This window comes from Amblyomma mixtum, chromosome 3, assembly GCF_055824585.1.
Source record: "Amblyomma mixtum isolate Tamu chromosome 3, ASM5582458v1, whole genome shotgun sequence".
NCBI classification, from domain to species: domain Eukaryota; kingdom Metazoa; phylum Arthropoda; class Arachnida; order Ixodida; family Ixodidae; genus Amblyomma; species Amblyomma mixtum.
The window spans coordinates 332143184-332169097 of NC_143014.1; positions in this window are offsets into that span (position 1 = coordinate 332143184).

A 25914-nucleotide genomic window follows, 5' to 3' on the forward strand; every position below is an offset into this window, starting at 1 on the left:
CTTCACCTGCCAACCAAATGCCGGTACCACCATAACTGCACGAATACATAAGCCGCTGCCTTGCTGGAGCCACTTGGGCTACGCCGCCGCAAATCAACCGGTCATGCTTCTACAGGTTATCTTACCCCGGACCATCGCATCTGAACAGCTCTACTTTGACTGCTCGTGCCCTTTCGCGTTGCACGGCAGCCACCATTTCGCCTGGCTGCCAGCCGAGACTGAAACAGCGCAGATAACAAGCTTCACCTGCATGCGCGATTCCTGGCCATGAACGGGATCTTCACCTGCCAACCAAATGCCGCTACCACCACCAGAACTGCACGACCACGTAAGCCGCTGCCTTGATGGAGCCACTTGGGCTACGCCGCCGCAAATCAACCGGTCATGCTTCTACAGGTTATCTTACCCCGGACTATCGCATCTGAACAGCTCTACTTTGACTGCTCGTACCCTTTCGCGTTGCACGGCAGCCACCATTTCGCCTGGCTGCCAGCCGATACTGAAACAGCCCAGATGACAACAAGCTTCACCTGCATCCGCGATTCCTGGCGATGGACGGGACCTTCACCTGCCAACCAAATGCCGGTACCACCATAACTGCACGAATACATAAGCCGCTGCCTTGCTGGAGCCACTTGGGCTACGCCGCCGCAAATCAACCGGTCATGCTTCTACAGGTTATCTTACCCCGGACTATCGCATCTGAACAGCTCTACTTTGACTGCTCGTGCCCTTTCGCGTTGCACGGCAGCCACCATTTCGCCTGGCTGCCAGCCGAGACTGAAACAGCGCAGATAACAAGCTTCACCTGCATACGCGATTCCTGGCCATGAACGGGATCTTCACCTGCTAACCAAATGCCGCTACCACCACCAGAACTGCACGACCACGTAAGCCGCTGCCTTGCTGGAGCCACTTGGGCTACGCCGCCGCAAATCAACCGGTCATGCTTCTACAGGTTATCTTACCCCGGACTATCGCATCTGAACAGCTCTACTTTGACTGCTCGTGCCCTTTCGCGTTGCACGGCAGCCACCATTTCGCCTGGCTGCCAGCCGATACTGAAACAGCCCAGATGACAACAAGCTTCACCTGCATCCGCGATTCCTGGCGATGGACGGGACCTTCACCTGCCAACCAAATGCCGGTACCACCATAACTGCACGAATACATAAGCCGCTGCCCTGCTGGAGCCACTTGGGGCACGCCGCCGCAAATCAACGTCTTATGGAGAGGCATTTTCTTCTTCTACAGGTTCTACTTGCCTGGTGCCAAATATCTCCGCTCTATGACCGTTTCTTGCTGGCGATGTCGTGCCGCAAAGACACTATTGATTCCTGTCGAAGCAGTATATGTATTGCTGGTTTCTATTGCCTAAATGCTCACCTTACTTGCCTTTTGCTCGCTTTGTCCGGAGATGCCAAACTAAACCCAGGTGCTGCCGAGAACGACGTCCCTCTGTGTTTAGAATCAATCTCTCAAGCAGTACTACGCATCGAACTGAGCGAGAAAACATTTCTATATGTGCTTGCCGTGCTTAGATCCGCGCAAACTACCATTGAGGTCTGTGTACGTAGGCTTTCATCGCGCGTTGAAATCCTTGAAAAAATCTAGCAGCCAACCCTGAAAGTGGCGCTGCTCCTACAACCACCTCTGACTTCACTAAGCTTTAATCTGACTTTAAACTGTTGACTGATAAGTACGACGATGCCGAGAATCGCTTACGTCGCTCGAACCTGTTATTCTTCGGCATCACAGACGATTTTGGCAAAACTTGGTAACAGTCCGAAGCTCATGTTTCTTTTCGCTCCGAAAAGCTCGAAATTTCAATTCATAACCATCAGATCGAACGTACGCACCGATCGGGTAGCTTCGAGGCAGGCAAAAACCGTCCAATCATTGTCACGCTAGCACAATTCAAAGACAAATCGAGAATATTGTTTGCCTGGCCGAAGCTTACGGAAACAGCATTTTCTGTTCGCGAAGATTATTCAGCTAAGGTTCGATTAGCTAGAAAGAAACTTTTCTCTTACGGTGAGCAAAGCAAAGCATAGTTCAAGATTCGTTTCGATAAGCTACTCATCCGCAAAAAGCATTTAGTCTATCGTGCAGATGCGGATTCTGTAGTTTAGCTGAAACCATGGGGATAACTGCAAGTGCCGCGGGACCCGCTATTCATATCTTTGAAATCCTTCTCAGTACCCACGCCCTATGGCAGCCGTTCATAAAACCTTGGTTTTGCTAACAACTTCTTCGAAGTTACTTACGTAAAAAAGAAATAGTTGATGCCCTTCTTGATGACCCCAGCACAGACATCGCATTATTCACTGAATCTTGGCTTACACCTGATATTCAAGATTTCGAACTACTCTATGACAATCTGTCATTTCACGTGTACCGGCGAGACAGAGCAGACCGCAGTGGAGACGGCATCCTTGCTCTGGTGAAATCAAGCCTTTCTTCTGCCCTAGTTAGTATTACCAGCCATAGTGAAATATTATGCATTAAATTCTTTTTCCTCTTTTGTACCAACATACTAGTTGCATGCTACAGAGCTGTTGATATCGATCCCTCGTTTATTAATGACCTGCATTCTGTTCTCGAGGACCTGCCGTCTCGTTTGCCTCACGCCATTCGTGTACAGTCTGCGGGGTCTTCAATTTTCCTGACATCGATTAGGAAAACATGACTCTGTCATCTCGGCAATCCAAACACTTTTTAGAACTAGTCCTTACCTTCAAGCTTTCTCAGGCAGTATGTGTCCCAACGCGAGGTTCAAACATTCTCGACATAGTCCTCGTTTGTAACCCTCAATTCATCGAATCGCTTTCGTGTACTAGTGGACTAAGCGATCATTGCCTCATATCTTTCAAGCTTTCCATTGAAATCCCTATCCACCAACCGTCTATTAAATATATACGAAATTATATAAAGCCTGATTTCGCGAGCATTAACGCCCATCTCGAAGATTTCCTTTGCGCCTTTGGAATTTACGGACACATGAAATCGGTTAATGAAAACTGCTGCCTTTTAAGAAAATCTGTTATATCTTGTAGACAGTAATGTCCCGCTTATCTGCATCCGAGGTGACACCGGTAAACCATGGTACTCAAATGCGCTGAGGAAATTATCTCGAAAGAAGAAACGCTTTTTCCGCAGTGCCAAGTAATCAGGATGCGCTGTGAGGTGGCAAATACGTCGATTGCCTACGCGAATACACACAACTATTACGCTCTTTCAAAAGAAAATTTTACTGCCACGACCTCTTGGACATAATAAGGGTGAACCCGAAAAAATTTTGGAACCTACTTATGCCGAATAAAAACCTTTCCTGCAATACTTCTTTGGAGGCGCGAGACGGCTCCGATGTTACAGATTTCGAGCGCTCCGACGTAATGAACACGTATTTCACATCTGTTTCCACCCATGAGCCAACAGAAAGCAGCAGCTTTGCCCTGCCTAACCTTAATTATGCACCTAGCCAGGCCACCTATTGTCATCACATCAGAGGGATTCTCAAATCTCATTGACAATCTGAAACCATCCACTTCCCCTGGACCGGACAACACCCCCGCCAAAGATCCTCAAAGGAACAAACCTACAACTTATTTTCGCTCATTGTCTCGAAACTAACTGACTTCCGGAGGACTGGAAGATAAGCAGAGTTGTGCCGATTTTCAAAGCTGGAGATCGCACCAACCCCTCGAATTACAGACCGATTTCATTGACATGTATCTCGTGTAAACTCTTCGAGCACATATTATACTCACACATTGCATCTCACCTCGATCAGAATTTCTTTTTCTTTCCCAATCATCATGGCATCAGGGCAGGCTTTTCGTGCGAAGCACAACTTTTCGAGCTCACTACTGATCTTCACTTAAATTTAGACTTCTCATTTCAAACCGATATCATCTACTTAGATTTTACCAAAGCCTTCGATAATGTCCCCCCACCAACGTCTGATGTCCAAACTCTACCGTCTGTCTCTCAATCCTCTTACTTTAACCTGGATCCACTGCTTCTTAACTAACCGTCAACAGTTCACAGTGATCGCCGGTCATACTTCCGAAACTACTAGAGTAATCTGCGTCGTCCTCCAGGGATCGGTGCTCGCTCCGTTACTGTTTTTAATATTTATCAACGATATACCTTCTGGTATCTCATCAACCGTGCGTCTTTTTGGGGACGATAGCGTCATCTATCAGCGCATCAGCAAAAGCACTGATAAGACAATATTACAGGAAGATCTCAGGAGAATTCAGAAGTGGTGCTCCGACTGGGTAACGCAGCTCAATGTTTCAAATTGTAAAGTCATGCACATTTCATGCAAACGCTCCAATCTTTATTTTCCATACACCCTGAACTCCACAGCCTTGTCTCAAACTAATTCTTACAGGTACCTCGGCACTGAGATAACGACCAGTCTAACATGGGCAGATAACGCAACAAAATTATGCGCTAGTGCTTCGAGGTCACATGGATTCAACAGGAGATCACTTGCCATGCCTCCCCCAGCTATCAGAGACCTAGCATACGAAACATATATTCGCAGCAAACTAGAATACGCCTCAACAATACGGAACCCTCACCAGGCCTACTTGATTGACTCACTCGAGGCCATCCAGAACCGGGCAGCACGTTTCATCACCTCGCAGTACAAACCTCGACTCAGTGTCACTGTCATGAAATCATCTCTTGGTCTCAAATCATTAGCGCTTCGCCGAAAAATTTAAATTTTCTGCCTCTCCCACAAACTCTACTTTAACTTTCCCGTACTTCGGGAAAACCGTCTGCGAACTCCGGTACGATCATCTCGCCGCTTATGTAATTCATTTAGCATACAGCGCGATTGCACGGCTCCACCAATGCATTCAACAAATGGTTTCTTCCTTGAGCGATCGAATTCTGAAATAACTTGCCTGAAAACATTGTCGTCGAGAATAATCGTTGCAACTTGAGAAGGCTACACATCGGCCATTTCCAAGAACAATAAAACTTTACCTGTGTGTCAGCTAGGAAGCGCTGCAAAACAATCGAACACTTTATTGTACACATTATATTACTGTAGTGTGTATTTATGTATGCTTCTTTTTCAGTGTTTTTATTGACTATATTAGTTTGTTTACTGTGTTGCTTCTTTTAACATTGTCTTAAATTGATTTTACTAATTTGTTTAGTGTTTGCTTCTTTTTCATATTTTCTTTGACTTTACTAATTTGTGTACTGTTTTCCTTTGCCTAGTTTTCCTTTTTTTGCCTTTTCTTATGTATGACCACCTGACATTTGTACCCCCCCCCCACCCGCTAATGTAATGTCCCCACTGAACCCGTAAGGGTTAATAAATGATGATGATGTTGCTGCTGTCCTTGGCGACAGTTTATGCCACACCCTGCGTGACTGAATCCTTCTGTTGGCTTAGTTTTCGAAAGCTCGTGTACAGCAGCAGTGGGCGTCGTGCTCTGAAATGATGTTTCAAGAGCCTTCAAGCAATGTCAGCCGCTCGCATATCTCTCCTGTTTACACACCGCGATGGGTTGATGGCTAGTGCCTCAGGCGTTCTGCTTTTGAGCGAGAGATTGTAGTTCACATCTCTACCCTGTGTCATTTTATCGAGAGTGCAAAAACCGCCTATGTTCTTTTTTGCGATATGTGTGCACATTATAGATGCATTGGAGGGGAATTTTTTTTAGTCCTACACTGCGACAACTTTCATTCGGGATAGTTTGTTTTGCTGACGAGGAGTTTTAGGGCGTTAAGCCTTTAAAACCGTTGTGCCGGGCCCGCTTTTTAAGGCCAACTCATAAGGAGGAGGGATGCGATACAACAGGAGCCTGCAGGATTTGTCTGAGGAGACCGGTCAGACTGGTAAGAAGTGTAGAGGACGACATCCATAATTGGTGTCGTATATTCGCATGCAATGAGGGAAGGAAGAAGTGGCAGCGTTTAACCCATTTAAGCTCCCACTTAAGGGTTTTAGCGATTTCATGCCTATATGCAGAATTGGTCGTTCTCTACTCTACGCTCATAGATTGCAGCGAGTCCTCATACCACTACCAGCTCAGTGGCAGGTGCCTGTTTCCATCACAGCCACCGTTGCTCTTCCCGAGTAATCTCTCGCGACCAATGAATAATTTAACGGTCACCTGCCTATAAACATACAGGAAAGAGTGATCTGCATCCCAGTACGGATTAGCGCCTACGCCTCGTAATCGGTTGCTAAAGTTGGCCTTCTCCATAGGGTGGAGACCAGGATAGAGCAACCATGATAACGAGCCAGCAGATTTGATGCCTATATAATAGTTAAGAAAACGACGCCCCGGCTCAAAAGCGGTCTTTTTTTTTAGCCCAGTCTTGCTACGCTGGCGACTGCTGCACTTCCTACGTTTCATAGTCTGTGGGCAGTGGGGTATGTAGACGGGACGCGAAAAGGGGAACTAGTAAGAGCTGTTTTAAACGGAAAAGAGCTTCCCCACTTTACAGAATACGATTGGTTCGGGTGGCCAGTACCGGGTGTCGGTCGTCCCGCGGGGCTGACTTTGGGGTACCCAAAGAGGGTAAGAGGAAAGGGAGCGGCTTCATGAGCTCTTGTCTCCTGAAATCGGGACGCAGCCTTCTCTCCAGTGTCTTTTTTTCTACCACTGTAACGAAGAACTCGGCAATAGGTCTTAAAGGGACACTGAGGACAGCTATATCATTTTTTTAGCAGAATCTGATAGCTAGACATTTCTAGCTTTGTTCTCGCTTGTACGGCGACGGAAGATGCATTTCTTGCTAAAAGATTTGGATTGGAAGTTGAGAAACTTTTTCCCGTCGCTCTGATTCAAACACGCACTCTCTGACGACGAAATACGCTAAAAGTGACGTAAACTGACGTAAACGTGGACTCCGTGGTTCCTGACTCGAACGGTGCAACACAGCAGTAGCCGAAATGAAAACTACCGCGGGCCGGACGTTGAAAGCCGCAATCAGCCGTCGCTACCATCGCATCGCTTATGTTTGCGCTATGGTTACGATGGGCCCGTTCCCGATCCCGATAACGAAGTTCTCGCAAAAACTGCAGTCTGCAGTTCAGCTACTGCAACATCACACAGCGCACGATGCTTCTGGGCTGAGGTGGCAGGTCTGGAAGGATAGCCCGAGAGTCGGGGAGCTGGCAATGTCGGCAGCAAGCTAAGGTAGTGGTGCGGCAGCTTTCATCGCCAATCCACCGTCACGACGGGTGAATAAAGACGGGTGCGTACGGACATATTCAATGTCTGTATTAACTGATAGTCTTTGTAGCGCTGGCTGTGCGACCTAGCGTCTTGGTACTTCGGCGAAGCAACGCTCCGAGCGGTGCGTTTGCTAATGTGAAGGCTCGTGCAACGTTAGATAGCCACAGGTGTTTCCCTCGTCGCAGGTACATGTCGAGGCATGATCATCGTCCGAAGAGCACTCCGATGGACTTTTGGAGTTTCTCTGCACTTCCGCACATAGGTATCGAGGTGCGCCAATAAACTAAACCATGCGAAGCGCATAGCTGGTAAAGCCGCGAACCACCAAAAAATACCAAAACTCAGCTGGCCGCCTGGTGCGCCGTCAAGTAGATGTTTTCTTTGGCTTCAAATGTGTCAAATGTGTCAACGCTGGACAAATGTGTCAACGTCAGCATAGGTGCCGATGTCTGCGTCGTTATGACCAGCGGGCAGCATAGCATCCAGCATGGTAGTGACACACCGTCCGTAGACCAGCTGGAAAGGTGTAAGACGGGTAGTCTCCTGTTCGCCCGTAAAGTAGGCGAAGGTTGCATAAGGAAGAACTTCGTCCCACGTGCGATGCTCAACGTCGACATACATATCAAGCATATCTGCAAGCGTCCGGTTGAGGCGTTCAGTCAAGCCGTTGGTTTGTGGATGATATGCTGTTGTCTTCCTGTGACTGGTGTGGGTGAGTTCGAAGAGAGATGGCATTAATGCCGCCGTAAAGGCGGTTCCATGGTCCATGGAGACGACTGATAGCGCACCATGACGCAAGACAATGGATGACATAAAAAACTGAGCCGTGGAAGAGCGACGTTAAGGCCCTCAGGTTCTCGATGAGTGGACGCAACTCTGAGTCAGCCCGTTGACGCCGGGCCATATCGGACGACATGAGAGCAAAAAACGGGAAGTCGTCCTCCGTGTCGGCCGGAGCAACGTCGGCAGGTGCACGTGACAAAAAATCGGCATCGTTGTGCTCACGGCCGGACTTGTAGACTACCGTGATGTCGTATTCTTGGAGCCGAAGGCTCCACCTCGCAAACCGTCCCGAAGGGTCTTTAAGGTTGTCTAGCCAGCATAACGATTGATGGTCACTTACAGTTCGAAACTGGCGACCATAGAGATATGGTCGGAACTTGCTAATCGCCCACACTACCGCAAGGCATTCCTTCTCTGTGGTAGAGTAGTTTGCCTCTGCTTTCTAGAAGGAGCGGCTGGCGTACGCTATGACTTTCTCGTTGCCGTCCTGCCACTGAACGAGAATAGCGGCGAGGCCAACATTGCTGGCGTCAGTATGAATTTCATTGGCGGCTCGTTCATCAAAATGAGCGAGTGTTGGGACAGTCTGCAGGCGGCTGCGTAGCTTGTTGAAGGCAGCTTCCTGATCCTCGTGCCACAAAAAAGAGACATTGTCTCTAGTAAGCATTGTAAGGGGCTCGGCAATTGTGGAAAAGTTTTCAACGAAACGTCTGTAGTAGGCACACAGGCCCAGAAACCTACGAACGGACTTTTTGTCGGTTGGGCGCGGGAACTGTCCTACAGCGGTAGTCTTCTCCGGGTCAGGACGGATCCGTCAGCGCTTATCACGTGACCAAGAAAACTGAGCCCTTCGAAACCGAAGTGACACTTTTGTGGCTTTATCGTCAACTGTGCCGAACGGAATTCCTGTAGCACCATTCACAGCCGGTTGAGGTGTTCCTCGAAGCTAGGAGCAAAAATTACAACATCATCAAGGTACACTAGGCATGTCTGCCATTTCAGCCCAGAAAGAATGGTGTCCATCATGCATTGGAAGGTTCCTGGTGCAGAACACAGTCCAAAGGGTAGCACTTTGAATTCATAAAGGCTGACAGGTGTCACGAACGCTGTCTTCTCTCTGTTCCTTTCGTCCACTTCTATCTGCCAGTAACCATTCTTAAGGTCGAGTGAAGAAAAATATCTAGCATCATGCAGTCGATCCAAAACATCATCGATATGTGGAAGGGGGTAAACGTCATGTTTCGTGACACGATATAACTTCCGATAATCGACGCAGAATCGCAAGCTGTTATCTTTTTTCTTCACCAGTACCACAGGCGAAGCCCGGAGGCTCGTGGTCGGCTGGACTACGTCGTCTGCAAGCATTTCTTGCACTTGGGATCGTATAGCCTCCCGTTCCATCGGCGACACTCTGTACGGGTGTTGGGATATGGGGCTTGTCTACTCGTTGACGATGATGCGGTGTTTGGCTACCGGGGTTCGCCCTACCTTTGATGTCGTGGCGAAGCACTCTGCGAAATCGGGAAGGAGCTCTAACAAGCGCTGCTTCTGACCCACCGACAAGCCGGGATTAATGTCCACGGTAGACAGAACGGCTGCTGAATCACGTTCGTCCGGCGACGGTAACTCCAGAGCACATATTTCAGCGGGCTCAATGAAGTCGGTAACGTATGCGACGGCCGTTCCTTTCGCAATGGGCTGGAACGCGGTTCCGAAGTTGGTGAGCAAGTGTCGCAGAGCGATCCCGCAAGCGAACAAGCCCTCTTGCAGCGCAGATTCCTTTCTCGAGTAGAAGGCTGACGTTTCTCTCTGCCATAACGTCTCGATCACCGGGCGAGTCACTTCGCACGGGGACCATCATGCTGCACCTCGGAGGCACCGTCACGTCATCAGCAGCAATACGCAGGGTGGGCATTCTGTAGTCGTCTGGGTCGGCTCTTTCAATTGCTTGCGTCGGCGAAAACGTCACGCGCGGCTCTTTTAAATTGATAACGGCGCCGTTAGCTTGTAAAAAAAAATTACCGACGATTACGTTACTTCCTAATGCGAAATTTGAGCGCAGCAAATAAGCTGTTTCACCTTTTCGATAGTCAGTCAACCCCAGCTGCGGAGTTGGTTTCAGGGACAACGCCGCCGATGCCGACACAAACAATATGATACCCTCGCTTCCGCAGCGCTAAGAACCAGGTCTAGCCGTGGGAAGGTGGTCACGTATTCGTCGACGTGCCGGGGCCTACGTGCAATAACCGGCGCGTCGGCAACTGAAGAGCACCCTATCCGCCACACAAGAACAGGGGGGGGGACCCTTTCCTCCTCTTTCTGCATGGCGGCGACGGTGTTCTATGCAGTCACGTTATCTTGACTCTCTAGCGGCGTCAGCGGCATCCAGCGGTATCAGTCGGTCGCTGCTAGCGCTGGGGGGATGAAAGGGGGGCGGAGCTGGTTACGAGGCCGACGACAACGCCGACGACGACGCGAAACCCAGGAACGGACGCGAAAGAGCTGCGCTCTAAAATCCAGGCCGGGAATGACATCGCGCGAACAGTGAGGTAGGACAACAAAGTCACAAACTTAAACAAATCCCTCGATTGTAACTCTCCCCGTACACCGGCCAACAGGGGTGATTAGGTGCCCACCAGCTGTGCGAATCTGAGGCCCAGTCCACGCGGTTAAAACTTTCCTGAGTTCATTTGCTAGCTTGTTGCTCATAACCGAATAGTTCGCTCCCGTATCCACCAATGCCGTAACTGCTAAATCGTCGATATCAACCGGTAAGTGTGAAGCTGCACATCCTTTGTGATCGTCACGTGTCCTCGTTTGATAGCCGTCTTCTGGTCGTGAACGCGATAGAGGATGTTCGGCTGTTCGCTCGTCAGCGGCCTTACCTCCGCAGGCCGCTGAGTCTGGTATCCCCGGCGAGGACTCGGTGAGCGGCTAAAACGGCTTGTCGAAGGACGGGGACTCGGCGAACGATAGCGGGTGGAGGTCGGTGGGCGGTAGTCAGGGCGAGGAAAATCAGTGTGATCCCGGCGCGTTGACAAGTGCTCCTCAATTTCGCGGGGCCGTTCGTCATTGAGCGGACAGGGGACTCGCGGATGAAATTCACGAATTCTAGCTCGGCGATAAGGGCACCACCGCAAGATATGGCCAGCCTCACCGCAGTGGTAACAAAGGGGCCGCTCGTCAGGTGCCCGCCACACGTCCGTCTTCCGAAGCCTCGCTTCGGCCAACACACGGACAGGCGGGGGCCGCGGCTGGTAAGCAGATGGGCTTGCGCTCCAAGGGGTGAGGTGGCAGTTCTGCCGGAGTACCGACGCGTACGTCTGGCGCGGGGGCGTCGGTGTAAGGGCAGCAGGGCCAACAAGTTCAGGGACCGCCTGCTGCACTTCCTCTGGGATAATTTGTGCTAACGACGGACACTTCGGCAGCGACTGGGCCACGGTGTAAGATAGGTGAGGACACAGCGCGGGCGGCGCACTGGCCGCAAGCGGCCAGATAAAGTGCTAGCCGCGTCATCCGAATCGGGCCGCTGATCGCAGCGCCAGTGTCGATGAAGCGGGCAAACTTCGCCCGAAGAAAGAAAACATAATGAAACATCATGTTGCGATAGCAACCATGCAGATATCGGACGGCTCGTTTACGTCACAAAAGCCGTTCGCATGGCATGAACTGTTCCTTGCGCTGTCATCAGCAGCATCGTCGTGGTACTTTAAGCAACCTGAGCACGGTCCACGGCGGTGCGGTATTACGCCAGTGCTTCCCCAGCGTCACGGTGGTGGTCGGTAAACTGCAGCAATGGGCCGCAAGTGCTTTATTGAAAACCCCAAGTTGTTTTCAATGCAATCACGGTGTTTTATTTTCATTGTTTTGCTTAAAACCAGTAAAACCGTTACCTACCGAGCGGCAATGAGCAAACGCTTTGGTTAACTATACAATGTAACTGTTCTGATCGCATACCAATAGCTCCTGATTACGAAAAAAAAAGTATTTCGGGGTTGCCGCTCCCAAGTATCGGCGAGTAAGATGCGAGCGATAATATTGCCTTTGTAAGTATAAGAAAAAATATTTATATGCAGTGCGACGAGTTAGTGGCATGGGTCGGAAAGGCAAGACCAGCAAAATTCAGTAACAAAACAGTGGCGCGCAATAAAGCGCGGTACGAATGAAATGTGAAGCAAAAAGTAAATAAAATTCATTACATTCATCTTGCTACTCCAAACTGTGGCACAGTCAAAGTTTGAGAGCACCCTTGCATCAGTGGCAGAAGCGAAGACCGGAATGATGTTATTGGCGTGTTAATACTGTTAAAGGTGCACTGAAGAGGAATCTGAACTTGTCTTTTTGCCGCGGGAACTCGATCTACACGTTCCGAGCTTTCTTAGAAACTGCGACTTACTGCCCTGTGTGGCCGATTTCCCCAATTAAATCGAATTAACGTCCGGCTCCCGCCTTTTATTTTTTTAATTCTGCCTCGTACGGTGGGCGGAGTCGACCAACGCGTGGAGCGCCTTTCTCCCAGTCCCGTGGCGGCCTGCCGCTCTGCCATCGGCGGAGTAATACGTAGTAGTCCGTAGTAGCAAATAGTCCGCGCGTATTTTTATTTCGTCGGGCTTATTTTGCGGCTATATTATCTACGAATGGAACTATTTATTCATGGAAACCTAAAAAACAAAATAAAGCGAAAGCAAAGCCTCCACGGGACTGGGTGAAAAGCGCTCCACGCGTTGGTCGACTCCACCCACCGTACCAGGCAGAATTAAAAAAAAAAAGGCGGGAGCCGGACGTTAATTCGTTTTAATTGGGGAAATCGGCCACACAGGGCAATAAGTCACTGTTTCTAAGAATGCTAGGAACGTGTGGATCGAGTTCCCGCGGCAAAAAGACATGTTCAGAATCCTCTTCAGTGTACCTTTAAGGTTAATCATTCTTTATGCCTTACAGCGCAGCGAGTAGAAGTTTAATGGTGCGCTTGATGTTACAATGTGATGGAGTGGGCAGCAAATCACCCGACAAGTGAGTCATAGTTATTTTACAGTAGGCGCTCTGGAAACATAGCTGTTGCACTTTTAGTTAGCGCAAATTAAAGCAAGGGGACTGCTAAAAACATAGCGTAAAACATGTGCGTGCTTGAATGCGCTATCGGGAGAAAGTCGAAAAAAAAACATACCTAGACGAGCGGACAAATCAAGAGCAAGCAAACGACTGAGTAAACGAATGGTATAAGAAGCAAGTGCACGGAAGTACTAACGAGCGGCGCGCACGAAAGCAAATTCTACAATTATTTAAAGAATGAACTAACGAGCTAACTATACGTGATCTGGTTCTCGCGGTGCTGCACTGCGCCATTCGTTTCAGCGGTGCAAGATGGCGCCGTCTGCACGACGCCATTCGTTTCAAAAAGGTGCAGACGTTTTGCACCTCCTCAGTGGTCGGTACCGAAATGGTGCAGCTGCAGCCGCCATGGAAGCAGATGACGGCTTGCGCGACGATGGCTTGCGCTTTGCGATAAAAGGCGGATATACTCAAATTATTCCACTCGCCGATGAGAACGGTGTCTCACACCCGCCCGACTCTTACGGAAAGTGACTGGCCACCTGAGAAGGCGGCGACGGCGGACCTCGCTGGCCACCGTGCTCTCGACGGACCCGCCACCACCGTCTTTCCTTTGGACTAATAAAGTTATAACAGTACTTGAAGCCGGTTATGTTAACTAAAAAGTGCACATTTGCATGCAGCATGATGCACGTTGTTGCAACAACCGCTTAACATGCAAGTCGGAGCGCGCACTCCTCAGTGGAGTTCAGTAAAAGAACACAAGTGCGTTTCGCTTAGCGTTCGTGAGGTTGCATCGAGGCTGATCCATGGCAACACTTCGCTGCGATGTGCTGTTTTTGAATATTCTTCACGGGGTTCGGGATGTTGGTGGCCGTTGATATATGGGCACCATGCTGCTGGCTGTAATTTGGTGGCGACGCCAAGGCTAGCAGACGACCAAGTCTGCTCTCGAACATTCGTTTTGGAAGCAGCCAGTGCCAAAATGAACTTTATCTGCAGGAACTGGCGCTGCAAGCTAGCGGCACCGCCGCGGAACTTTACAGAACTGGTGCAGGGAGTGCAGGCGAATCGAACGAACCTAGACTAAATGTATGGGGCAGTCTTGCATGGCGATTCGGGGACTTAGACAATTGGGGGGGGGTGTAGTCGCAGCCCACTACCTTGTGCGCGGGTAACAATAATGAGTTTGCTTTGACGATAGTCTAGGATAGGGTTTAAATTACCAATATTTGGTTTGACCATGACATTCGGTGCCTGCATGAACACATTGGAGTCAAGTGACGACTGTGAATACTTTTCGCGGAATGGAAAATGGAGCATGTTTTTCAGACGATCGAGTGATTTCCTCACGGAAAGAGAAATGGCTGGAATGGGCCGCAAGTAGAGGATTTCTCCGCGTAATAACGACACTAAGGGTAGCTGCCATTATCAATCGGTTTGCAAAACCTCCTAAGCTTGCTATGCGTGACCGATCGGTGGACAAGTCTGTGGTGCAGTACGTTTTCTGAATAGCACATAATCCCTGTCTGATGGTGGCTTTACAAACCAGCGCAGTATTTTTGAATCCAGTGCGTGCGGAGACCACGTGCTCATCCACGTGGTAACAGGGGGTGCTTACATTGCACCAGATTATTCTCCAACGTTGTTCGAGGAAGAATGCGCATGCAGCTGTTTGTGAGCCATTTTGTAGCGCATGCCCTTCTGAAGGGATAGGACTTTACTGGGAAAAAGCGCTATCCAGAAGTTCTTGGAGGAAATTGTAGTGTCCGGCTGAAAGAATAGCTCGATCTCATGCTGTCCAGATATCAGTGCGGGTAGCTGACATCTGTAAGTGAAAACAAAAATTAGGGTGGGCGTGTCAAAAAAGAAAGAAAAATAATAGCGCCCGGCCCGCACCGCTTAGAGCACAAGGGGCTGGTGCGTGCAAACAGAAGTTAATCCACTTACTGTACTGAAAACACGAAAAATAAACAAAATCTCATTTCACAAGTTCATTTCGATTTCACTCGGCCAGTGCCAAAGATTGGGCTCCATAAATCAGAACCACGCCTTGCACACATACAGCGGAAGCTAGTATGCAGTGGCGACTTGCCATAGGGCAGCCCTAAAGTCACGGCAGCCCCCAGCCGCTCAAATTGCCGGCGACGGAGTTCCGCTTACATGGCGCTGACGAGAGCCTTTTCATGGCCACACACACACACACAAAAACTTTTTTTTTTGGACTCCGGCGAAAGCGTGGGGGAGCTTAATTTTCAACTCTTTCCTGTTCTACGAGCCTAGCCCAGCGTCGAACATGCCGGCACCCTTCGACCTTTTTACGAAAAGCTCCTGGCCCCCCTTCCGCCTGCCGCAAACCGTTTTCTCTTTTCTTCTCGTCACAATTTTGTCTGTGGCGTCCGTCGGTCGTTTTTTTCTTCACTGCCTTCTCGGTATTGGCAGTTTGAACAGCTGCACTCGCTTGCACGATAATTTTAGGCGAAACAAAAACTGTCGCCCTAGCTTGATTCTTATTAGCTTTCATTTGCTTGTGCTGCTTTTCTTTTGTAGTTTTTTTTTTTCTTGAGGGAAACGGCGACAATACTCAGAGGCATGATATTTTCTATCCCTTTCCCGAGTACATAAAAATTAAGTTCGAACTGTACGTCTACCCAATCAAAAAGATTGCGGCCAGTTTGGTTGCCATCTCATATCCACTGCCGAAAATCGCCGCAACGTTTCATCACAGTCGAGTTTTCCTCTCAATCTTTTGGAGAGAAATTGCATTGGTGATAATTATTGAAGGATGCTTGACGTCTTGTAGATTCAATATTGTTCAATAACTATTAATAAAACAAAGAAAGATACAAGCAAGGAGAAAACATTTACATTTGACTGAAACCAGCCCTCGGTCCGGCCGAAACAGCTGCTTTTAAACCATATATGTCCCCGCCTTTTGTGAGGACAGTGATGAATCAGGTAACTCTACAAACATCGGAGCAATAGCGCAAACAGGACTAGGGACCAAGAATGAGTAGACACACACAGAGCTAACTTCCAACAATTTTCTTTGAAACAAAAGCACAAGAATTTATACATGGATTTTTGCCGTGTCATTCTAAACCATGCGCAAATTACCTGCGAGCGTTGGTAAGCAATTTCTTTTTTTGAGAGTTTGACAGAAGGAGTGCTTCCACAGGCACTTCCTAATCTGGCTATCTTTTCTGCTTCGATAATTTCCCGAGTGCGCTTGTGCTTACTTTTCCCAACTAAAAAAAAAAAACACTTGTGTAGTAGCGGCTTGCACTTTACACATGCGTTGCAATGTTTCACGAGTTCTCCATCATTTTCGTTTTTATTACTTACATTTCGATTATGCTGACGGAGGCGGTCATTCAGGCAGCGACCAGTTTGACCGACATACTGTCGTCCACATGAGAGCGGTATCTGGTACACCACGCCGACCTTGCATTCTACAAACGGAATTTGATGTTTCTTTTCATAGATTCAAGAACAGATGTAAAAATATTGCCATCAGGACCCGGGTTCTCTTCAATGTCACACAAAAGAAGTAGGAAATCAAAAAAAGAAGCACGCTTCTGAGGCGGCATCAATAACTTTTCATCACATCGTACACTTCTACTGGGCTCGACATTGTTGAAGAGCAGTAGTTACTACTTTTTATACAGGCAGAACGACTCGAGTTACTAACCTGGATAAGTGGGTAAGTGCCTAATTCCTGCAGCGGTGTCGTACCAAAACGATGCCGGATGCGGACGAGCGTTTCTTTATATGCCGCGCCGAATTTCCTGATCGTGGCCGCTGACGTGAATTGTTGGTGTTGCCAGATGAAGGTTACGTTGCATTTCGGGCTTGACCATGTGAACCTAATAAATACCTAATAGTATTACAGGGCCCTTCTGGGCCCTGTAAGGTATTTTGAATAAATAAATAAATAAATAAATAATGATGCATAATAGTTCGAAAGTGAGTGTAGCGCGAGGTGACGGTTATTGAGGAGTAGTTTTGTATTGTGAATCTCTACTGTCGGACTCCATCTACCGTCCAGATTATTTGGCAGCAGGTTAATTAAAGCTGTTAATTGCTTATTTAAAGTAATATTGCTACGCCCCTAACGCGCCGCGCGGCCTCCGCGCTGAGTCGAAAATGACGAGAAGCGGCGGTGGCCTCTCGAAGCGCGCTGGCTCTGTTCTGTGTCCTGGAAGCTGGCTCCACAATTAAAGAAGGCTCCCAGTCTTGCGTTCTTCCCGACGCCTACCTTCACAGCTCCTCTGGTCGTGACAATATATTCTCGCGACTGCCATTCCCGACAAACCTGCACAGTTGCTTCACCACGCTTCTAAATTTTCTGCCGGTTCAATTTAACGCTTGGAAAATTAGATCAAGACTCCCACCCAGAATTCCTCCCCATCTGGAAACACTTTTTCACCGACTTCACCTGAACGCTGCATTCACAAACGGCTTGCGATACCGCTTCGGTCATAAAACAGCACGCTTCATGACAACTGCGGCTCGATCGAAACTGTGGAACATATCCTGCTTGAGTGCCCAGCATGTGCTGACGAGCGTGCGTACTATGAACATTGCGTGGAGATGCTCTCCCCAGTGCCTCTAACAATGGACAGTTCTTTAGGCCCCTTAGCCTGCCCAAGGCCACAGAGAAATGCAATTAACTTTTTGTTTGCGTATTTAAAGGGCACTGGACATCTTGACAAGCTCTGATTTCACCTTGCATGTTAACCTTATGCAGTCTTCACGCTGTGAACCTTGTTAGCCCATCTGTCGGATTATGCACTTCATCATTCCATATGTTACATCATTTCACGCCGATGCACCTTAGTACGCATTTCATGGCCCCATTTTATCTTGCCTCCTCTTTCTTTTATTGTACCTTTTCCGCACCGCTCTCCTTCCGTCTTTATCTCCCGAATTCCCTTCCCCACGCAGAGTAGTATGCTAGCGATTTTTAAACGCCGGCTAAATTCTCTTCTTCATTAAAGGGTTTCTCTCACTCCCGTTTTTATAATATTTCATAGCTGCTGCCCGACTATATTGTTCAAAGAAATGTCCGTATAACCGTGTTTGAAATATAGGTCGCCGCACTCACTCATTAGTGCACTCTGTGGGGACGCACTCATCCCCTGCGGTTCGCTTTCCCGCAATGCACTCTTCTCAGTTGTGTTACTTTAACTAACAGGGGAGGGCGCTCGCGTCGCAGCGACACTAAGCGACACTAGCGCCACGGATGGCGTTTTGATGCGTGCGCACAGGGGAGAGACGGTTCTCTTCTGCTCGGGACCAGGGGTAGCGCGTAGACGTTCAAGCGCAAGGCTCCGCTCTTCGCCGGCTGGAGCAACGTTCACCCCCCATGTCGTCCTGCCCGGCCTCGGAGTTTTCCTCTGCCCTACCGTGGGTCAACATTCGCTCGTAACCGTGCTGGTGAGTCGGTCGTCCTCGATTCCTCAGCGTATTTTGTTGCTAGCTGGCGTTATTGTTGTTATAGCAATAAATGCCTTGTTTGTGTCAGCCAGTGTGTCGTTCCTTTGTTCCCGTGGTAGCGTACGCGACCACGGGGTGGGGTCCGCGCGGTCCTGAACTGTGTCAGCCGCGGTTAAGTCGGAAGAACGCGTTTATCTCCCCTATTAAAACCCCACAACTCATATCGCCTCACCACACTCACGTCTGTAAGTGTGAGGAGTGGTCGTGAGTGCGAGTCAGTGGGTATGAGTGTCGGTGGTCATGAGTGTGAGTGCGAGTGAGTGGTTGCGAGTCAGTGGATGACAGCATGGGTGGTCATGAGTGTGAGTGAGTGGATGTGAGTGTAAGTGGATATGAGTGTGAGTGCGAGTGGGCGGATGTGAGCGAGAGTAGAGGTGAGTGGACATGATTGATGAGTGGATGTGAGTGGACGTGAGCGGCAATGATTGGATGTGAGTGGTGGGTGGGCGTGACACCGATGTCGGTCGCGTATATTTCGCACACGACAATACCTGCTTAGCTATTTTCATGTCGTTGACAGCTGAGGGAAGCAAATATTCACTACTGAGGGCGCTCGAGGCAGCATAAGACATCACGCCGGTATTTTTGGACAACCGAAACACAGGACTCCACTGGCACGGGAACGGCAATCTTTTGTTGCTTTTGTGGTTCACAGTTGGCATGGGCGCTGGCCCTTCGCGGATGCAATGAGCCGCTACAAGATTTGTGAGATCCTTTACCGAATATCGCATTGCCAGCCCTAAAAATTAGATGTCTCTTGCCACGCTCCCCGCACGGCTCGATCTCATATACACAGAGTTACAATGCTTACTGCTGAAACAACGGCTGTCCGCTTCTCGGCAATAACAACCGTAAAATGGGATCTGGGAGTGCTGCAACGGACTCTTCGTTTTTTTCTGTGCCCAGGGGCGCTATGCTGGAAGGCCCGAGTTTGCTGAAACTCGGAATCTTCCCGAGCTCTGGCGACGCCCTCAGATGAGTGAACTAATGGTAGCAAGACAAAATCCCACCCTCGTCACGCCTCCAACATCATTGGGTTATCTGGATATATTCCGTGCTTTATCATCACATCGTCGCCACCTCATGGGTTTCTTGGGCGGTCTACAAAGAACGGGTCACGTGAGCACACCGCCGGTGCACTTTTCATTTGTGTGTCGCTCCACCAAGTGCATTGCGTGTGCAATTAGACAAACGAGGCTAGTTGAATTTTATAATGCACTTAGTACACCTTTATAAGCATTTTATAGTGTGCAAGATTTGGATTCAAAGCGCTTTAGAGTGATTCATGCATTATTAATTTTTGCTTTGTACCGCGAGGGAACGCTACCAACGCTACGGTCCTGTCATCAGCTGACTGCCAATGGCGATGAGGTAGGTAGCGTAAACGGCGCGGCGTAGGGCGTCAACAAACAGGCACTGCATTACTTAGACATGAAACCAAAGGTCGCCACTTTTCCTCGGGTTCTTAAGTTTTTAAGGTGAGATTCGTAATGACGGTCTTTGAGAAGGCGTTTATAGACACATGTCTCAAGTGAGCCCGCGAAAATTTGAAATGGACCGCGAAAATTTAAACGCGTTAGTTCGTGCTTAGAAGCAAAACCACACCTCCACCGTGGGCAATTGCTGTAGTAGTAGCATGGCAGGAAGCAGCTCTACACCAACTCCGGCGAAAAAGACTAGGTCGGGACGGCATGCTTCCGTTCGCTAGAAATTACAGCTGCTTGACTTTCTTGAGCAGCATCCTCGTTTAGCAAGACCGAGCAGCGACTTATCGTCATCTTTTACGGGGTGCGAAAGAGAGCGGTTGTGGCGACAAGTTGCAGAGCTCCTCAATGAATTGGGGCCCGCAGTAAAAGATGCAGCAGGTTGGCGACGGTTTTTGTCGGAACTCGTCGCACAAACTAAGAAAGACGTGAACGTCGTGTCGGCCGCTACCAGGTAAGTTAGACTGCTGTTGTTATTTGTAAACAAAAAACGACAGTTCCTTTGCCATTCTGCGTTATGTGCGCAATGAAATTCACTTCATTCGTTGTACTCCTTAACTGTGCCAGCATGCAGTCGCGAGGCCGCGCTATCACTTTTATTTTTAGCAACTTTTGTTCACTTTAAACGCACTGGAGTAAATGGGTAGGTAGATAGGAAGGAATAGTAGCAGTGATGGTCGTGTAATAATTTTGCACGGGTAACTTTTCATCTGGGGATTGCTTTTGCATGACGTCCACCCATACGCGTTTTGTTCTCAATTTCAGTGAAACGGGTAGTGGAAAGCTGCCCAATATTGGGGGAAGGGTGCTTGCATTGGTTGGCCTTGACTGTGTGGTGGGTTGCGGGCCTTCACTGCTCTTGAAGGACCCTACACTAGTGAGTGCAGAACAGTGTGTGCAGCAATTTTAATGTGAAGTGTTCTTGCCGAGTGCACAGTGGTTTTCTTTGCCAGGCATCTAGGCACTTTCATGAAGCAGCCAGTAAAGAGAAATCCAACTTCTGAATATCAGCGTAGACCAGTTCTGCCCGAATGAAATTAAAAGGTAGTCAACATGTATCTTGAGAAGCTGCTTTGTATCAAATGCTGGGACACCTTGCTGCATATTTGAGGTTCTGCTTGATGGCATTCAATAAGGCACCTTTAGCATGGTGTGTGTGCCCATCACGCACACGTGAGGTTTTCTGCATCTCCTCTTTGGGTTTGCCCATTTATTTGGCCCCTATCCTGTTCAACCGCACTATTTGGGCCAGGCATTGCACTAAATTCGATCAATCTACAAGGATGATACTGACGCCAAGTCGTGATTACAACGTAATGAAAATGGCTTGACGAGGACGACGTGATGGTTATGATGTGACAGCACCAGTGTGAGGGCAGCAGTGCAACGCTTGAAAGCATGGTGAGGACAGCATGCAAATTCATGATTGGCTGTTGCCACTTGTCCTTGCCATTTCTGTCATTGTTGTCTTTCCTGAAACAAGAACGCTTTCCATCACGCAGGCTTCAGCTGAAGTTGTGTCGCCACCCAATTGTTACATATGTGTAAGTTCACCATGCAGGCACAGTGCATAGAGAGCATAAACTCTTCCATTTTCACTCACCTACAAAATGGCATATATAGGGATGAGAAAGCAATTAATGCATCGCTGCACAGCTTGCACTCAACAGAAAAGTATGATCAAATAAGCGCTTTAATACACTTTAAACAGATTGCTACATTTGCTTTTCTTTATGCATCTTACGCACTTCTTTTCACAATGTTTAGCAGGAGCCACAGCCCTCGACCAGCCAGTCGAACACCCAAGCAGTCTCATTGCAGCACTCAATATCAGGCATGTCATGGGAGTTTTGTATGAAACTTGTGCCCATGATTTGAGAGTCGGTCAATCACAACTCACTGCTCTCTGTTCATTGCCAGCTAGTAGACGCATTCACCTTGTTCTCTGTGATGCCGCCGCGCAGAAGAAAACGCTCCTTAACATAGGCACGCTCGGCCACAGTCTTGGGGAAAGCGAGCCACCACTTCTGCCCAGCCGCGTCAATAAGCGCGTCGGAGACGTCCCTAACACAGCGGCTCACAGTGCTTTGGTGGAGTCCAATAAAGCGGTCTGCGCCGACGCTCCCCTGGAAGCTCCCGGTCACGAAGAACCGGAGGGTGCAGAGGATTTGCTCTTCGACCGAAAGCGAGTGAGGCCCGGTACGCACTCTCCGCAGGCGTGGGTCGTCGCCTAAATCTTTACACAACCATCGTACCGATGTTTTGGAGAGGCGAAAATGTCGCTGGAATTCGTCGTCGGCCATGGCAGTAAACGGGTCAAGTCGGCCGTACTGACATTTGCCGTCAGAGGAAGCGATGACCCAGGCTGCTGCTGCTGCCGCCATGACAGTCCCGAGATGAATTCGGGGGACTTCACCGTTCACGAGTTTAGCTCCGAGTTCACCTGTCAATCAAAACCATTGGTCACGCCCCCGGCGTGCCGTACATAAATTATAGGCGTACGCGCTATGGGTGGGCCACTCCCAACATCTCTGCCGGCTACAGGTATGCTGCGCGGCTGTGCTGATTGCTGACAGACATCGACGATGTTGACCATCGAAATATAACCGGCAAAACGGACGTCATCGCCTATTAATCTAAGCACCTCTGCGAAGGACACGCAACGTGGCGACAGCCGCCGATTTCTTCGCTCGCATACCAAGATTGCACAACACTATATCCTGTTGCAACCACGTAAGACACAGCACAACGCTGACGGCGCGTCACACCTGCTTGCAAGTCGTCAAACACGGAGCACGATGACGAAACGGTGCTTGGAGCACGCCCTACTCCAACAACATCGCATCACAGGTGTTTGGCTGTTTGGCTTGGCCGTCCTTTCATCGGTGATAAAGCGCAGCATCAATGTGCCAAACACATCAGGGATCGACAAACGGTCCCTGCTCTAGACCCAGTGCAATAAAGAGTTTGTAATTTCCAGAACGCAAGCACTGCGTACTTCACAACCGTACCACCTTTCTCTGTTGTAAGTACGATTCCGTCATTACAAACAGGATCCCACATCTGCCCGAACGATATTATTGCGATGTCACTGCTGTATATAACGGCGATCGACGTTAGTGACAAAACCAGTCCGGAAAACCTTGAAGTGCGCGACGTAAACAAATACTGCGCAGATACGCGCGCCACCACCTTCACAGCTTTTAGTCAGCGTCTGATGACATAGAATGAGTTGTGTCGCTGGGTAGCACGCTCTTAGCATCCGCAGTGCCCTAAAGACGCGTCACACGCAACAGGCATACGTAATGAATCATTGAATACAGCCAAACAGCAATTCTTCTCTCACACCTCATTACATCCGCTCGCACGGCCAATTTCTACCGTTGAACTCGCCAAGAGCGTACTAAAAGCTATGGTTGGCCATAGCGGGGTGCGGCAGCGGCCGTAGCAGCGGAGAACTCCACCTGAGGTCGCTGCAGAGAGCAGCAGTGACGCGGGGGTGCAGTGCAGTTCAATTTTTTGCTTTTTGTGTATTATGCAAGCCAGAAGATGCATGGCTGTTATATTTTGAGATACGACACAATAAAATATATTTAGGTATACAGGGGTATTTATGTTTACAAGTAACCTAACCTTGAGAGTGTTCATCAGCGCCACCCACGTTCATAAGTGGCGGACGTAGAACGTCCTGAGTTACCGCAGGTGTGACGTAGAACGTCATCGAACGAAGAGGGTGGAAGCTGCGTGAGAACCCTCTTATGCTTCCTATAGCGTCAAGGCTGCCAGAACCAAGGCCCTCGCTAAACAATTAAGCAAACAAGGGAAGGGGGATGAGGGGCTCGTTATAAATATGAAAGATGCCAACAGCCACAGTACACAATTATTTGTGTACTAAGAATTTCCTCAGGACAAGAATAACTGCAGACCCATTATGGCATCGTCAGGTAATGAAGTACAAAAATGACAAATTAGAAATGCTGACCTCTGCCTTACATGATATTGTCTGAAACCAGTCATCTATGCTTTGCACACTACCCTTTTCGGCACACTTACTGGGACTAGTATAAGTTTCTACTGTAAGCTAGCATCATCCTCTAAACTGTACCCATTTCACTATGTGCCAGCCCCAATTTAATTAAGAATCATTCACTCACTCTACTTAGGTATTTGATACACTATATGACTTAAGAACATGCACAATCACCTTTCCATCATCCCTAGCAGAACCTATCACAGTGTCCTGCCGACCAGGCAGCTGGAGCTGGCAGTCCGCGGCGTTCTCCATCTCCTCGGCTGAGCATGCTTTTTTGACAAGAAAAGGAAGTACAAAAATATCAATGCACCTCAGCAGCCAATATAAGCAAAAAGCAAACTGAGTTCAGTTTGACATTGTGGGCTATCAAGTAAATGAAAAAAATTAAGTATTTTGCCCTCGAGCTAACAGTGAAAGCTTTGCACAGTAGAACCTCGCTGCTGAGTTGATGGGTGCTGCATTTTCCTGGCTGCTACACATTGTAGTGGTCTAGATCTGGCATGATGATAATAGTGTTCCATGCATTATAAACCCTGCTGTTCGTTGCAATGTAACTTCGGCCACATTCCTACACAGTAATACTTGTGAATTAACACCCGATGCCAGCCTAAATGAGAAACGGTGGCGGTCATATGTTTACTTCTAAAGCGGCTTTACTTGGCCTGGCATGTCTAGCACCACTGTGTTAGGCAGACGGCGTTCAGACAGGCTGTGCCATCATCATCCACAGTGGTTGCACTTTTTTGAAGCAGTAGCTTCACTGCTACAGGTGCATGGCTGAGATCGCCATGTACGCAACATGACCTTCAAGTCTGCCACAAATAAAATAAACAAACAAATAAACCTCACAATCAGCGGGATTCAAACTCAGGTCCATTGGGCGAGAGCCAGGTGCGCTAACCACTAAGCTTCAGACCCACGGCGTGACAATCCAATAAAACTGGAGATATACAGGGTGTCCCAGCTAAAAGTAGCCAAGCTTGTTAAAAAGAGGATGATCCCTAGCCGAGTGAGACCAACTGAGGGTTGTTGATAGTCGCGTGTCCTAGTCTGCAGTATTGTTTTATTATGCAAACGTGATTAATTAGCAAAGACTAATTAGCTAACTTTTTAATTATTGCTTTCAGGGAGGAAATGTCGAAGCAGGAGTTGTAGATCCCATAGAAAAATAACCGTTTCCCTTGTTTGCAGCTAAGTACCACTGATACAACTTCTTTTATCTGACTTAAAAGAAAGCCCGCGAAATACAAAAAGAACCACATGATAGGGAAGCAGTTACAGCGCTCCCAAACGAGCGATCAAGCAACGACATCCACTTATGTTTGCAACGCTGTCCCGAACAGCGTTTGGCGTCTTGAGGAGGTGGCGAGATATGCGCCAGGAACTGCTTATGCGTCATGGAAAGTGAGCGGGTGCTGCTTTTCAAGGAAGTGAAGCGCGGCTCGCATGGAGCGCTTTTTGACGCGTAACCTCGCCTCGAGTGATAGGAATGTGGCCGTGCCGCTAACTTGCACCGTCACGCGCTGAAGAAACGGTCGCCCTAGCGCCGATACGAGAGTTGCTGGCGTATATCTCGCAACGATCGCAAAACGCCGAACCCGTTCGGGACAACGTTGCAAAGATAAGCGAATGTCTTTGCTTGGCCGGTCGTCTGGGAGCGTTGAAACTGCTTCCCTATCACGTGGCTCTTTTTGTATTTCGCGGGCTTTCTTTTAAGTCAAATAAAAGAAGTTGTATCAGTGGTACCTGGCTGCAAACACGGCAAACGGTTATTTTTCTAAGGGATCTTCCAATCTCGCGGCCGTGTTCCCTCTCTTTGTCGAAATCGGCGCCAGACATCAGAACC